Consider the following 13,212-nt stretch of genomic DNA (forward strand, 5'->3'; position numbering starts at 1 on the left):
GGGTGGGTACACAACATAGTCAAATGTTTGCGGTCTTTCAGATAAAAGGGAGGAACTTCTTGTAGCTCAGAATATATAAAATTCTAGCCTAGACCACAATGTATAATTGAACAGCAAGCTCATGTACTCAGACAGTGGTTAATGTTTCTTTTTCTGTCCATCTAAACTGACATTTCAAGAAATCAATAAAGAATTAAATAAAGTACCAATCCTAAAAAGGTCTATTCAAAACTAAGTACATTACTCAATGGGCCTTGATCCCATAGCTGACCCCCATTTTCCAATTGGGGCAGGAATGTATTTTTTAAAACACATCTTCATCCCACCATTCTGGAAAGGTATTTTTGATACAAGGTACAAAATAATTATTTACTTGGGTTTCCTCTTCCTCTATATAACACGTAGGATAGGATGATTTGGTTATCAAAAAATCAAATGTACAGCTGAGTGCTTCTAATGTATAGGAAAGTGAACACAGGCCCATTTGACTGCTCCTAATCTCTAGCTCTTCCAAGGAATAAACGAAACATATTCCTGTAAGGGGGAGGGGTTGAAGGAGGGGCCTGAAGCCGGTGCTAGGAATGCCATCGCCTAGTCGGGCTCCGCAGGCCGGACAACAACCATGGCTTCCTGCAATCCTTCCAGGCTCCTTTGTGCCGAAGGGGAGGGCGTGTTTTCTTTGGAGAAGCCACTGGGGCTCTTATGAGAGTCGACTCCCTCGACACGCATCAGTAACCGCTGCAAGGAGCCATGGCCGGGCGCTCTTGCTAGTGCAGGGATGGCGCGCACCAAGTGCGCGGGGCGAGATTCACGTCGGCTGCAGCCTACTTGCCCCGGGCTCCGGCCCAACAATGGCCGGGAGCGCCGGATCTGGAGGGCCAGGCCCTCGGCCGACCCAGCATCTCTGGATGCTACAGAATTTCCACCCTCGTCGCCAACGACGCGAGCTTCAGCCTGCGTGCAGGAGCTGCTCGTGGCGCGTGGAGCCTGCCAAGGCCCCGGGCGTGAAGGATGGCTGGAATCCACGTAGTTCAGGGGCGAGCCGAGCGCGGAAAATGGACGCCGGGGCTCCGGCCACTCTAGGCGGCGGAGCACGACAGCGCCATCGGCATGCGCGTGTGCCACGTCAGGGCACTGCAGCAGCAGAAACGGGCCGTATTAGGGCGCTTAACGCAGGTCTTTGCGAGAGGACGGGATTTGGGGCAGGGAACAGCGCCGCCGCTCGCAGGTGATCAGACATGCTGACGGATGACGGGGCGACTTTCCGGTGCTTTACACATGACTCACGGGAGGGCGAGGCGCAGCTGATGGCCAGGATGTGCCTTCTGGATCTGAAGAGCTGCTTTTCAAAGGCAGCTTCTTCAGTCCATTGTTCCCTTGAACCCACCAGTGACGGAGCTCTCGGCGCTGACGTGCCCGCCTCCCCCCCCCCTCCGGTCTTCCGCCTCCCCATTTGGCATTTGAGGTCCGCCTCCCTCCGAATGTGAGATGTCAGGACAGGAGAAATGGCCCCTTGTCTAAAAGGAAAGCGGTGGGAGGGCTTCACTTTCCCTGGGAGTCGAGCGGCCTCCGCCCAGGAAGCCTCTGCAGGGGCTGGCGGTGGCGCGGCGAAAGCTCAAGGCAGCTCTCCCGCTCATTAAGGCAGCCTTGCAACAGAGGCGCGGCCCCGAGTCCGACCCAACTGAAGACCTGCCGCGCTCACATCATCCCTTGACCTTCTGCAAGTCAAGCCAATCAGTCGTGCCAAAGCATTGGCCGTCGCCCGCCTGCCTGCCTGTCCTCTGGGGCGAAAGCAGGTACTCGCTTGCCCCGGCTGGAGCCTGCCCGTGTCAGTCTGACTGCGTGACAGCAAGGGGCGGGGGCGCAGCCGCGAGCCGAAACCTCGTGGGTGGGTGCCGCCCGGAGCCAGGTGGTGCTAAGCAGTCCAGGTGACACACCACTGGGAGGGAAAACAAAAGGCTCCTCGCATGCCTATATTTGGAGATTTCTGGCCACGGCCGCGGAGATCCGCCCTGGGGTGCTGGGAAGGCTGCTGCTTCGATTATGCTTCCTGCCCGAGCCGCAGACAGGCAGAGATCGCGGGGAAGTCTGGGCCCTTCCTTCCCGGTTCGCTCATCAGAATGACGGGAAGGGACGGGCGGAGGGAAAGGCAGGATTGTGTTCTCATCGGAACCAGTCACTTGGACAGCGAAGCACCGTGGCGCAGCTCCCCCATCCCCGCTCTCCCTCCAGCCCCAGGTCATGTTTGTAGCTTTAGTCAGGGTAATGCAAAGGAGTGGTTGTGGTCGAATCCGGGGACGTGGTTTCAAGTCCTCCCATGGCCGTAAAACTTGCTCGGCAACCTGGAGCTAGCCACGGGCGCTTAGCCTTGCCTACTGCACAAGGGTGTTGTGAGGATAAAATGGGGAAGCGAGTGCCCTGGGTGCCAGCTCTACACCTTGGAGGAAGGGCAGGATAGAAATAGACTTGACAGAGAGCTAGCATAGCCACAGTTGTCCAATCTGGTGAGGAAAGTGATCACAGATGACACAAGGACTGCTAACTCTAGCATTCACAGGATTTGTACCCTGCCCTTCTACTTACAAAATGCACCCATACAAAAGGGAAAAGATCTGCTAAATGCCAGCATTGTTGTTGGGAAAGAAAAAGATAATGATGAACCTTCTCTTAATTGAAGGGTATTGGAATGGGGAAGAACAGAAACCCTGTTGCTTAAAAACAAAATTGTATACTGTAACTAAAAACCTACAACTCAGACACTTTCATAATTACAACCCCCATAACAGGCTCAATCAGAAGAAGGGAGGGTGGGGAAGAAAGAATAATTCATTTGCATAAAATGGATAAACAAGACAGGAATGTCATCTATGCAGATTTTGTGCATTATCTAATAACTGCAGATTTTGTGCATTAAAGTAAACAAACAAAGTCTACAGCAGGCTTTCATGAAACCCTGGGCTTTATTGATGGCCCTGGAAGGGTTTCCCAAGTGGGTAGGAGTTAATTAATTTTTTATATATTTTAAAAATTTGTTAAATATTTATTGGGTGATATGATCATATATGGTCTTGCTGACCTGCCATCCCCCTTTTCAGAATGTCCACTGATGGGCCTGGAGGGGGTGAGCCTGGGTAGGCGTGTCCACAATTATGCTTCCCAACCATATACTGCACTTTCACACTACTTCTGGGGTTTCTCAAATCCTGAACATTGTTTCTGGGGTTTCTCAACAGGTGAAAAGTTGAGAAAGGCTGGTCTAGAGACCTTGGAGCATGGAAAGATCCTAGAGATTGGTGCAAGAAGATTTTGCCCATGGCATAGGCTGAAAGTGATGAAGGAGACCTTTGGAATGCAACAGCATTTTTAAAGGAGACAAAAAGGGAAAAAAGAAAGTTTGTATCAAACACTTCCAATTGTTTGGATTCCTCCATGAATGGGTTCAGCAAAGGCTGTTAGCTTTCTGTAAGTGTACTCAGTGAATAACTGATTAAACCATAAGTAAACACTGTGTTACATCTTCCACCTCCAATCACCATCTTAGCCTTTGTGCGTGCTGATTTTACACTTCAGATAATTGGCCCTTAGGTATCTCCATATAGGGTCAATCTAGGACTGGTTTGATAATGCATAATAATGCCCCCGGGCAAAGGTGAAGGGGAAAAGGGGATGTTTCTCTGATTAGCTTCTTGATCCAAGGTTGAACACCCTGTTGTGTAACATTCTGTATGCTAAAGAAGGCAGGGACACATTGATGAGACAGTGAAGGCAGGTCAAGAATTTCCTCAGGCATGCTTTCCCCAACCCCTGCCTACATAGGATTGCCCCAGAATATGCTCCTGTTGGCTTGCTGACCATGTCTTCATTTTCTGTTGAAGACAGAGTGAGGTAATGCATGCTCATTACAATTATGTCCATTGCTGGGAAGTCTAAGCACATTTACTCTGAGGTATTACAGACTTGCTCCTGTGAATCATTAGGCCTACAGTCCGATTATAACTAGAGAATCACAGTCCCCTGTGAATACTTTTAGAAGTGATTCTAAGTAGCATGGGCAACTGATTAAATTATTGTAATGGATTAATCATATGTCTTTTAAGAGATTCATTGACCAATTATATTTAAATACATTTCCATGTTTAAAAAACTATCAGCACCCCTTTGAGACAGCGTGATAAATTTAATAGTCAAAAGCTGCATTGCTATAAGAAAAAGCGATCATAATCCCACCCCCATTTTCTCTCACAGCAACACACTAGAACCAAAATAGGCTCCAAAAATAAGCAAGTATTCCCTTCATTCTCAACCCCACTGGTTAAAATGTACCCTTGTCAATTAAAATTTCCCCCTACTGATCAATCAATAAAAGCTTCTGCTGATAATTGTATTGATTATAACAAAGTTTGCAATTCTTCCTAACTTTTCCCACATCTGTTTCTGGCTCTTGGCATTGGCATAAAGGAGATTTCCAGTTCTAAGGTTGTAGTCCCAGGGCTCTAGAATCCTACATACAGGGAAATCATACCAAGTTATAGATTAAACAGCAAGATGCTGAGCTATATTTAATTCTCCTTAGTGCTTAGCAACAGCTTTCCTCTCAGGTTGCTTTGCCACCAAGAAAGGGGCTAAAAGTTAGGAACAAGGCAGGCTTCCATACCACTCGCAGAATGGTGGCTCTCTAATATTCATCTTACCTGGAGCTGCTTTTGTTTCCTAGCTGGAATTCAGATAGGATCCAACCCTTTCCCCCCCCTCCCATTAGTCATCCAGAGGTCACTTGGTTGCATAACCATTCTTGTCCTTGGGAACAAAAACAGAGATGCCTGTTTCAGCTCCAGATCTGCCCGCAGTGCCAGTTCTTTTGAGGACACAACGATTACCTCAGGGTACCACCAAGGCCTCTCTCCTCTGATGCATATTCTACCAAACATGTACCTATCTCTGCCTTTATGTCTGATAACTAGGAAGTCAGGACAATTTATTAAAGGGTAACTTGCTGAGATGAAATCATGATGACCCTGAGGAAATATTTTATGATGTAGAAGCCAGATTGGTTCTGGGGAGAAAAAATATTATTATTATTAATTAAAACAGAATAAAGAAAAGTAAAAATAATCCATATAGAAATGCCAGTTATCTTGAAACTCTTCCAATGGTCTTTATTCACCAAGCTCATTAGCTTGGCCATTTTACAGAGTTCTCCAACTTTATCAAGCCAGTCTTTTGTGTCTGGTAAATCTGGTTGCTTCCATCACTGAGCAATCAAGATTTTTGCTGCTGCTAGAGCATGAAGAAAAAACTGTCTCTGGCATTGACAATTAATTTGTGAAGGAATACACTTAACAGAAAGTGTTCAGAATACATTGGAAATTTAAAACCTAACATATTCTGTAACAGTGCATGTACTCTGATCCATTTTTTTACCTTTTCACAGCACCACCACATATGATAGAAAGAACCAATTGTTTGACAACACCTCCAACATTCCCCATTGTAATTATTTGACATTCTGCTAATTCCTTTTGGCATTACATACCATTTATAAAACATACCAATTTTCCCTTAATGCCTGACATTTCATAAGCTTTAGATTTTCACCCCATAATTGCTCCCATTCCTCTAAAAGTACATTGTGATTTAAATTTTGCATCCATTTAATCATACCATTTTAAATTGCTCACTCTCAGTTTAATATTTCAACAACAGCTTGTAAATTTGACCCTGAATATGTGGCTTAGCCTGTAATAATAGACTTTCAAATTCTGCCAATGCCCCTACAGGGGTTGTTAAATCTTTCTGTTTGGATATATTTGTTATTGTATTTCTACCCCACCCTTCCCTGAAGGCTCAGGGCCACCATGAATACCCATTCTATGATATAGATAACTGAAACCTAGATCAAAAACCATTGATTCTTTTTCTACTTGTTTATGTGTTTACATCCCAGTTCACTGAAGTATAATTATTTGTTCAGTCTGAAGACACTAATCAAGGTATATTCATTGTGAATATTCACAGATATCAACTAAGCAGAAAGTATTACAATTTGCAAGACAGGCTAGAGTCCTCTTAAGCCTCACTGAAGCTCTGTTTATGGTGGTTAGTTATGTTTTGAATGGAGATCCGGAGATGGAAGACAGACAGGATTGTGTTTTTCAAACACTTAAATGGCTTTCCCAAGAAAAAGGACAAGGATAATTTGCAAATTAGTGTCAACAAAACACAGTCAAAAAATAACATCCTGGGGAGGTCAGGAAGACTCCCACTATTCTCCTGGCTTTCTACAAATGATGCAAAACTGAATGATTCAAGAGGGCTTTTCTACGCAGACAGAAGAGTTGCACTGTACTAAATTTTCCCAAAGTTACTTGGACATCTTATTATGGACTGTGGTTTATATAATACTGTGTATATGTATTGTTTGCTGTGTATAGATTGATCTCCTAGAGGAGATCAGCCCTGACTGCTCTTTAGGAGGCCAGATCCTGAAGACGAAACTCAAATATTTTGGCCACCTCATGAGAAGGAAGGACTCCCTGGAGAAGAGCCTAATGCTGGGAGTGATCGAGGGCAAAAGAAGAAGGGGACGACAGAGAATGAGGTGGCTGGATGGAGTCACTGAAGCAGTAGGTGCAAACTTACATGGACTCTGGGGAATGGTAGAGGACAGGAAGACCTGGAGGATCATTGCCCATGGGGTCCCAATGGGTCAGACATGACTTCGCACCTAACAACAACAACACAGTTTGCTGAAACTAGGATGCCACTGTGTAAGTTTTGCATCATTTCTGTTTGCTTCAGTTCTGTTTTTAGGCTTCTTGGCCTATTATGCACACATTGGATAATGCACTTTCAATGCACTTTATAGGTAGATTATCCTGTTCTGCACAGGAAAATTAAGCTGCAAAAGCACATTGAAAGTGTGCAGAATGGGCCCTAGTTAGTTCTACAACCCTAATTCCTACTGCATTATTCATTGCATGTCCCATCCTGTTGATTGTATCGACATGCTCTGTAATCCTCCTTGAGTCCAAGTAAGAAAGGCGGACTATATGTAACATAAATAAATTAATGCACAGACGTTGCTGAGACACCCTGAGTGGCCCATTTGGTGCACAGGCTAAAGTTCTGGAGAAGAGGGACATCCTGTTCATTTTTGCTGCTGAAATCACCGCTCCTATCTACAAGCAGCATATTTTGTTCATATTGATTTTTTAATATGTTAGCAAATCATTTTTCAGAGTAAGTAGTAGCTTTGACTGATGGGGGCTGGGAGAACAGATGCTTGAAAAGAAGCATCTCTTCTCCAGCTGTAGGCAAATGGAAACAGCACCACCCCGCCCAACCAGTCCCTGTAGGTATTAGTCACCCTTCTGTGGTAACACTGGAAGCAATTCCCTTCCAGTGTTTTGCTTCAAGGTTTAACTCCCTTTTACTAAGAGAAGGTTTGCTGTTCTTTTTGGCTATTCTCCTCTTCCACTCACCTCTGCCACACTCGCACGCTAAAATCTAAAGCTGTATCTTATGGCTTCTTGCCACAAATAGGAATCTCTTAAAATTCAGTTTCCCTATCCACGTCATCAGAAAAAGGGAGGAAGTGTTTTTTGGTTTGGTTTTGTGTTTTGCCTTGGGGATCCTATTAACCACCAAGAGAGCAAACTGGCAAGGGGGAACCTTTACAACAGGCATGGGTGTATTGCACAGATGTGGGAATATAACTCTGTTCCTCTTACAGCCATGCTTTTTAAACATATGTTCCTGGCAAGGCAAAACTATTATAAGATTCTGACTTTGTGGTGTTCTGGGTGCAAGAAATCATCTAGCAAGAAATCCAAGTGGCAGCTTCAATTTTGGAATTGGTATGGAAACCGAAAGTTAAAATTAGTGTGAATTCACGTCCAGTGCAAATTGTTCTGCAGGACCAATGCTGTGAAAGAACAGTAGCTGGGTACAGAAGATGGATGACAAAAGGCCACTGAGACATAGCCTGGCCAGCAATCTGCCAAACACTTACGCAGAGTGGGCCTTCTACAGTAAACCATTCCATGTGGCAAAGGAAGCAATAGGAAGAAGGGATTGCTGGGACATGGCAGTGGGAAGAATCCAAAGAAGGAACAAGGCATGCTCTTTTGATAAATGCGAATACATTTGTATTTGTGCCTTTGAAATTTGAATAGTCTCTTTTAAAAAACTGAAGTTCATTATGTGGGTGCTTTTTTTCACCCGGGCATGTACCAAAATGGACCTTCCTCCTTCTACACAGCTATATAGCATACGGGAGGTTTGTCCTTCATTATATCACAGGTGAAATTTAAGTGCTATTGTAAGACACCTTTACCACTCCTAACTATTTGATCTATTTGGCAACCTCTCAGCTGTGGCTCTAAGGACAGAACTTTGTCCACATAGCACTCCATTCATAGGGTTGTCTGTTTCAAAAAGGGTCCTTTTAATATAAGTTTGAGCTGCAAGTAATTATCAGATTATGCTATTTAATGCCACAAAAGGCTTCAGCTGCCAATTGCTGCCAACTAAATTTCTGTTAAAAGCATAGGACACTTTCTTCTCTGTCCTGTTGGTGTTGGCAACCTGACATTCCAGAAGAATTTCCACTTTTATTTTTTAATCTATAACTTTCCTCATAAAGCCTAAGTGAAGTCTGAAAGTGTGGAATTCTCCATAGACCAATAGGATCACTTTACATTCACACCTATGTTTTCAAACAGCAGCAATGGGCTGCATCCCCACGAACTGAATGGCAGGGGCGGAGTCTGTGAATGGAGGTTAGCAGTGCAGAGCCGGTTAAGATGTTTCTGGACTCATCACTTTGTAGAAAGCAGCCGGTAAGTTATATATGTACAAACTTAATTAGTATAAGGGAGGTTACATTTATTACTGGCGTCATTATTGTAATTTTATTATTGTTTCAAAGTTCTGTCTGCAAAGCTGCAGATTGTAGCCAGGTTTCTCTGTTGTCCAGTTTGGTAGAATGGAGTTGTGTTGAAATGAAGAATCCAGCACTTCAATTGATGGGAGAAATTGGATTTGGTTTTACTATAAAATGTAAACAAGAACCTGCTGTGTAACTGAACTCAGAGCACCTACTTCTGCTGCCAGCTGCTGTTCTCTGTATATGTTTAACTGTATAAATCTTGTATTGCTTGTAGGGTGGAGGAGGGTTTTGAGTTCAAGAAACTGATGCAGACTTAGGTGATACATGTACTTAGGTGTACTTAGGTGATACACGTACTACCTATGAGGCAGGGGAGTGGCCAATAATGCTAGTGAAGGAGTGATCTAATGTTCGATTGCTATTTCAGAGTGTAAGTGCAAATACAGCCTGTAAAAATAGTGGAATTTCAACATTAGTCCTGACAGAGCGATTCCTCAGTGGAACAGGCTTCCTTGAGAGGTGGTTGGTTCTCTTTCTTTGGAAGATTTTCAGCAGAGGCTACAGAGCCACCTCACAGAAATGCTGATTTTGTCAATTTAGGCAGATTGTGAGTGGGTCGGCAGAAGGGATTGTGCCCACACTTGGCTGTTGTGGCCTTTTGTTGCGTGCCCAGATAAATATCTATCGCCACTTATAGGTCAGGCGGTGAATTGCCTCCAGGCCAGACTAGCCATGGATTATGGGGATGGAATTGGGGTCACTGTGGGTGGGCAGATAGTTGTGAATTTCCTGCATACTGCAAGGGGTTGGACTAAATGACCCTGGAAGTCCCTTCCAACTCTATCTAATCTGCTTATAAATAAAATGGGAAGAGGGTGCTGGGAGGAGTTGAGACTCATCACCTAACAATCAGGTAGGCTGTCCCAGCTGTCCCATCACTGATTGGCTGTCCATTCAATGAACGGCCAGTCAGGAGGGATGACTTACCCCTGGCTGCATCCACCTCCAACTTCTTCCGTATGGAAGAACTGCCAGCCCGGTAAGCAGGAGCTAGGAGGGAGAGTGGAGGGCCTGGGATTGTGGTCCCAGTGGGAGTAGAGGTGGGAAAAGGAGGGAGGGAGCCCCTGCCAGGACTCGCCCCTACCCTGAGCAGCCCTGGACACAGCCTAACCAGGTGTTAGTACCAGGGGGAGAGGGTGAGCCAGTCTCCGCCAGCGCTCCTGCTGCCCCGAGCAGTTCTGGCCGCAGCCTTGCCAGGCCTCAGCAAGGCTACCAGGGTGGAGTGGGAGAGAAGCAGAATCCCCGCCAGTGCTTCCGCCCAAACCCCCAAAAGGCTTGCCGAGGCCTCTCCAGGCCTCAGATGGCCTGATGGGGGTGGGAGGTAGCAGCTGTTGTATTTTTGGATACAGCAGGCTTTTTTGCTAGTGATTATATATATTTGATTGTGATTACACAAGAGAGCCTCTTATGGCGCAGAGTGGTAAACAGCAGAAATGCTGTCTGAAACTGTCTGCCCATGAGGCTGGGAGTTCAATCCTAGCAGCCAGCTCAAGGTTGACTCAGCCTTCCATCCTTCTGAGGTTGGTAAAATGAGCACCCAGCTTGCTAGGGGGTACACGGTAATGACTGGGGAAGGCACTGGCAAACCACCCCGTATTGAGTCTGCCATGAAAACGCTGAAGGGCATCACCCCAAGGGTCAGACATGACTCGGTGTTTGCACAGGGGATACCTTTACCTTTATGTAATGCTATTCTGTGATTCTAGTAATTTCATCTTGAACTGCCTCCATTTTAATAGGGATCTATTAATGGCTACCATGTTTCCCTTTACATCCTCCAATTTATTTTTTTACCTAATTTTTGCACACTTTAAGAAGCATGAAACACAATTGTGACTTCAGACTATCCACAGCGGGTAGTCAAAGCATTATTAAAGGGCGACTGTCTCTTTACATTTTCCTCCTTTCCTTCTGATTCCAGCTTACCTAATTATTTCCGGTTCTCTCACAGAAGTAGGTCATGGCATCCATGATGAATCAGTGTTTAATTATTAGGGAGGGTTGAGGGTGGTGGGAATAATGACTGCTTTTCCTTTACAGCCAAAGTAACTCTCATTTTTTTTAACTTTAATTTTTATGATAATTATAGCACTATTAAGACAATTATGAAAAAATGAAATAATGATGTGCAGACAATTAAATCCTCCTTCCCTGAGAACTGATAATTGACTATTGATTAAGGAATGTAAGAAGGAGTGCCTTACTGGACTGAAATGAATACCCCACCTTTTTCTACCCAAAGGAGTCTCAAAGCAGTTTACACGTGCCTACACTTCTCCCCACAACAGGTGTAATCTGCACAGTGCTTTTTACCTACTCCCAGATGGACTAAATCCCTGCAGTCTACGCTGAATTCGATTTCCATTTTGATTTTGGGTGCTTTCAATTTTCCACCTACAACATTTTCCACCCTACCTTTTCCCCGCGATATCCTGGAATGGATATAAGCCTCGATATTTCAAAAACTGCAATGAGTAAATGTGCAGATTTTTGCTTTTTTAAAAATTAACTCACTGCTCAATTCCTCAGAGCAAAGCTGTCTTCCCTGATTGGCCAGGGCAGCAGTTCCTGGTTCCTGGTTGCTTGTCTTAAAGTGACTGTGCTCCAGAAGCCCTAGTTTCTCTCAGCAGAGATTTGCCTCTTATTTCCCTCTCCTCTGCTGTCTACATTCCTCCTCCCCCCCAATTCAGGAAAAGAAAGAGACTCCTGCTGAATTGGCATCCCTCCCTGTTCTGAGCTTCCCAAATCAAGTGCAGAACATTTTTTGTTTCAATTGGGGACGGGGGTCATAGTGGAAGAGCTGAGTTCAAATTGATCTGAATTCAGCAAGATCCACAATGGTAAAAAACAAAGTAAGTGCAGAATAAGCCCCAGTGAGGTAGGTGACACTGAAAGAGTTCTGAGAACTGTTACTTCATGTGGAAGAATAGGGAATCAAACCTGGTTCCCTGGATTTGAGTCTGCTGCTCTTCACCACCATACAAAATTGGCTCTTACACGGAGGAACTGAACTTTCCTTGAACAGAATTTATTTCTGAATATTTTGCTCTTGGGTTTGGCATTGTTGGATTTCCATGGGAAATACAGAATGACTGATCAGCACGTGTATAGTGGGGAAGCAGGTAATAGTATTGTTTTTGAAATAATGAGGGGGCATTATGTTCTATAGAGCTAGAGGGAATTGAAATGTTTTATTAAAATTAATAGTAGCTGGTAGTCCTGCTAGGACTTAAGTGCTTTAGAGTCTTGGCTTCTAGCAGGAGTTTGAGCTCTTCCCCTTGGAAACCTCATTGCGCTGAAAAGTTGATCCAGTTTTTCATTTGACATCCTTGGAAGAAATGTGAAGCCACTAATGCAAATCTTATGTTTTGACACCCGGAACACAGTGTTTTTCTACCTAAATTAAAACTGGAGGTACACACAGTCCAAAGCATTCTTGATAAGCTCCCAAAGCATCTTCCTAGTATTTTCAGGACTGCCCATTTTCTGTCCACCCCCTTCATAGCCTTCATTTCTGCAGCGCCAATGAGCATCTGGAATGGGACTGTACTTTGTGTACTATGATGATTCCTCATATTTGTCTGCTAAGAAAATTATCTGATTTTTATGAAAGAACTCATTTCAACTATTATTTTCCATATTGTAAAACAATATTGTCTATTGTTTTGTTGTTAAAACGCTTAAGTGTTTCTTATAAAACAAATGATAAGAAAGAAAGGTTCTGAAGATGAGTTATAGCTAAAAGATTTAGCAGTGACAGGTTGGAATGGTGAACTTCATTATACTACAAAGAAAATATGCTACTAAACTAGCTCAGGCTGTGAGGGAACAACATTTCATTTAGTTGGAAAATTTAACTCAGATTTATATACCGCCATTCTCAAAAATTCTGGTTCATGGCGGTGTAGTGGGGACCATCATAGAATTCATATGTAGAAGACTGAATTCTTTATAGGAAACTATCTCTCCATGTTGCCACTTCATCATACTCAAGCTTTCCCAAATTGTGACCCTTATCTCCCAAGTTTACCTTGTCCAGTGACTCATCCAGAGCTGGATGAAGGTTTATTGTTATTGTTGTTGTTGTTGTTATATTTATTTATTCCCCACCACTCCCGAAGCCAGCCTGTGGCAGGTTACAAGCGTGCAATTAAAAAATCCCATTAAAGCCCCCATTAAAAAGGCCACAGATCACAGTGGACACAAAAACACATTGAACAGACAACATGGTGTAAAACCACCCCCCACCCAATTCTACCACT

General features: G+C 44.3%; 1 long non-coding RNA gene across 1 annotated transcript; it reads left to right on the forward strand.

Annotated features, from left to right (window-relative positions):
• Positions 1-1,545: 1,545 nt before the first annotated feature.
• LOC143833003 (uncharacterized) lies at positions 1,546-3,506 on the forward strand. The gene is made up of 2 exons (XR_013229492.1): positions 1,546-1,796; positions 3,234-3,506. It is a non-coding gene; the product is annotated as an uncharacterized LOC143833003 (long non-coding RNA).
• The last annotated feature ends 9,706 nt before the right edge of the window (positions 3,507-13,212 follow it).

Source organism: Paroedura picta, chromosome 3 (genome assembly GCF_049243985.1).
Source record: "Paroedura picta isolate Pp20150507F chromosome 3, Ppicta_v3.0, whole genome shotgun sequence".
In the NCBI taxonomy this organism is placed as follows: Eukaryota; Metazoa; Chordata; class Lepidosauria; order Squamata; family Gekkonidae; genus Paroedura; species Paroedura picta.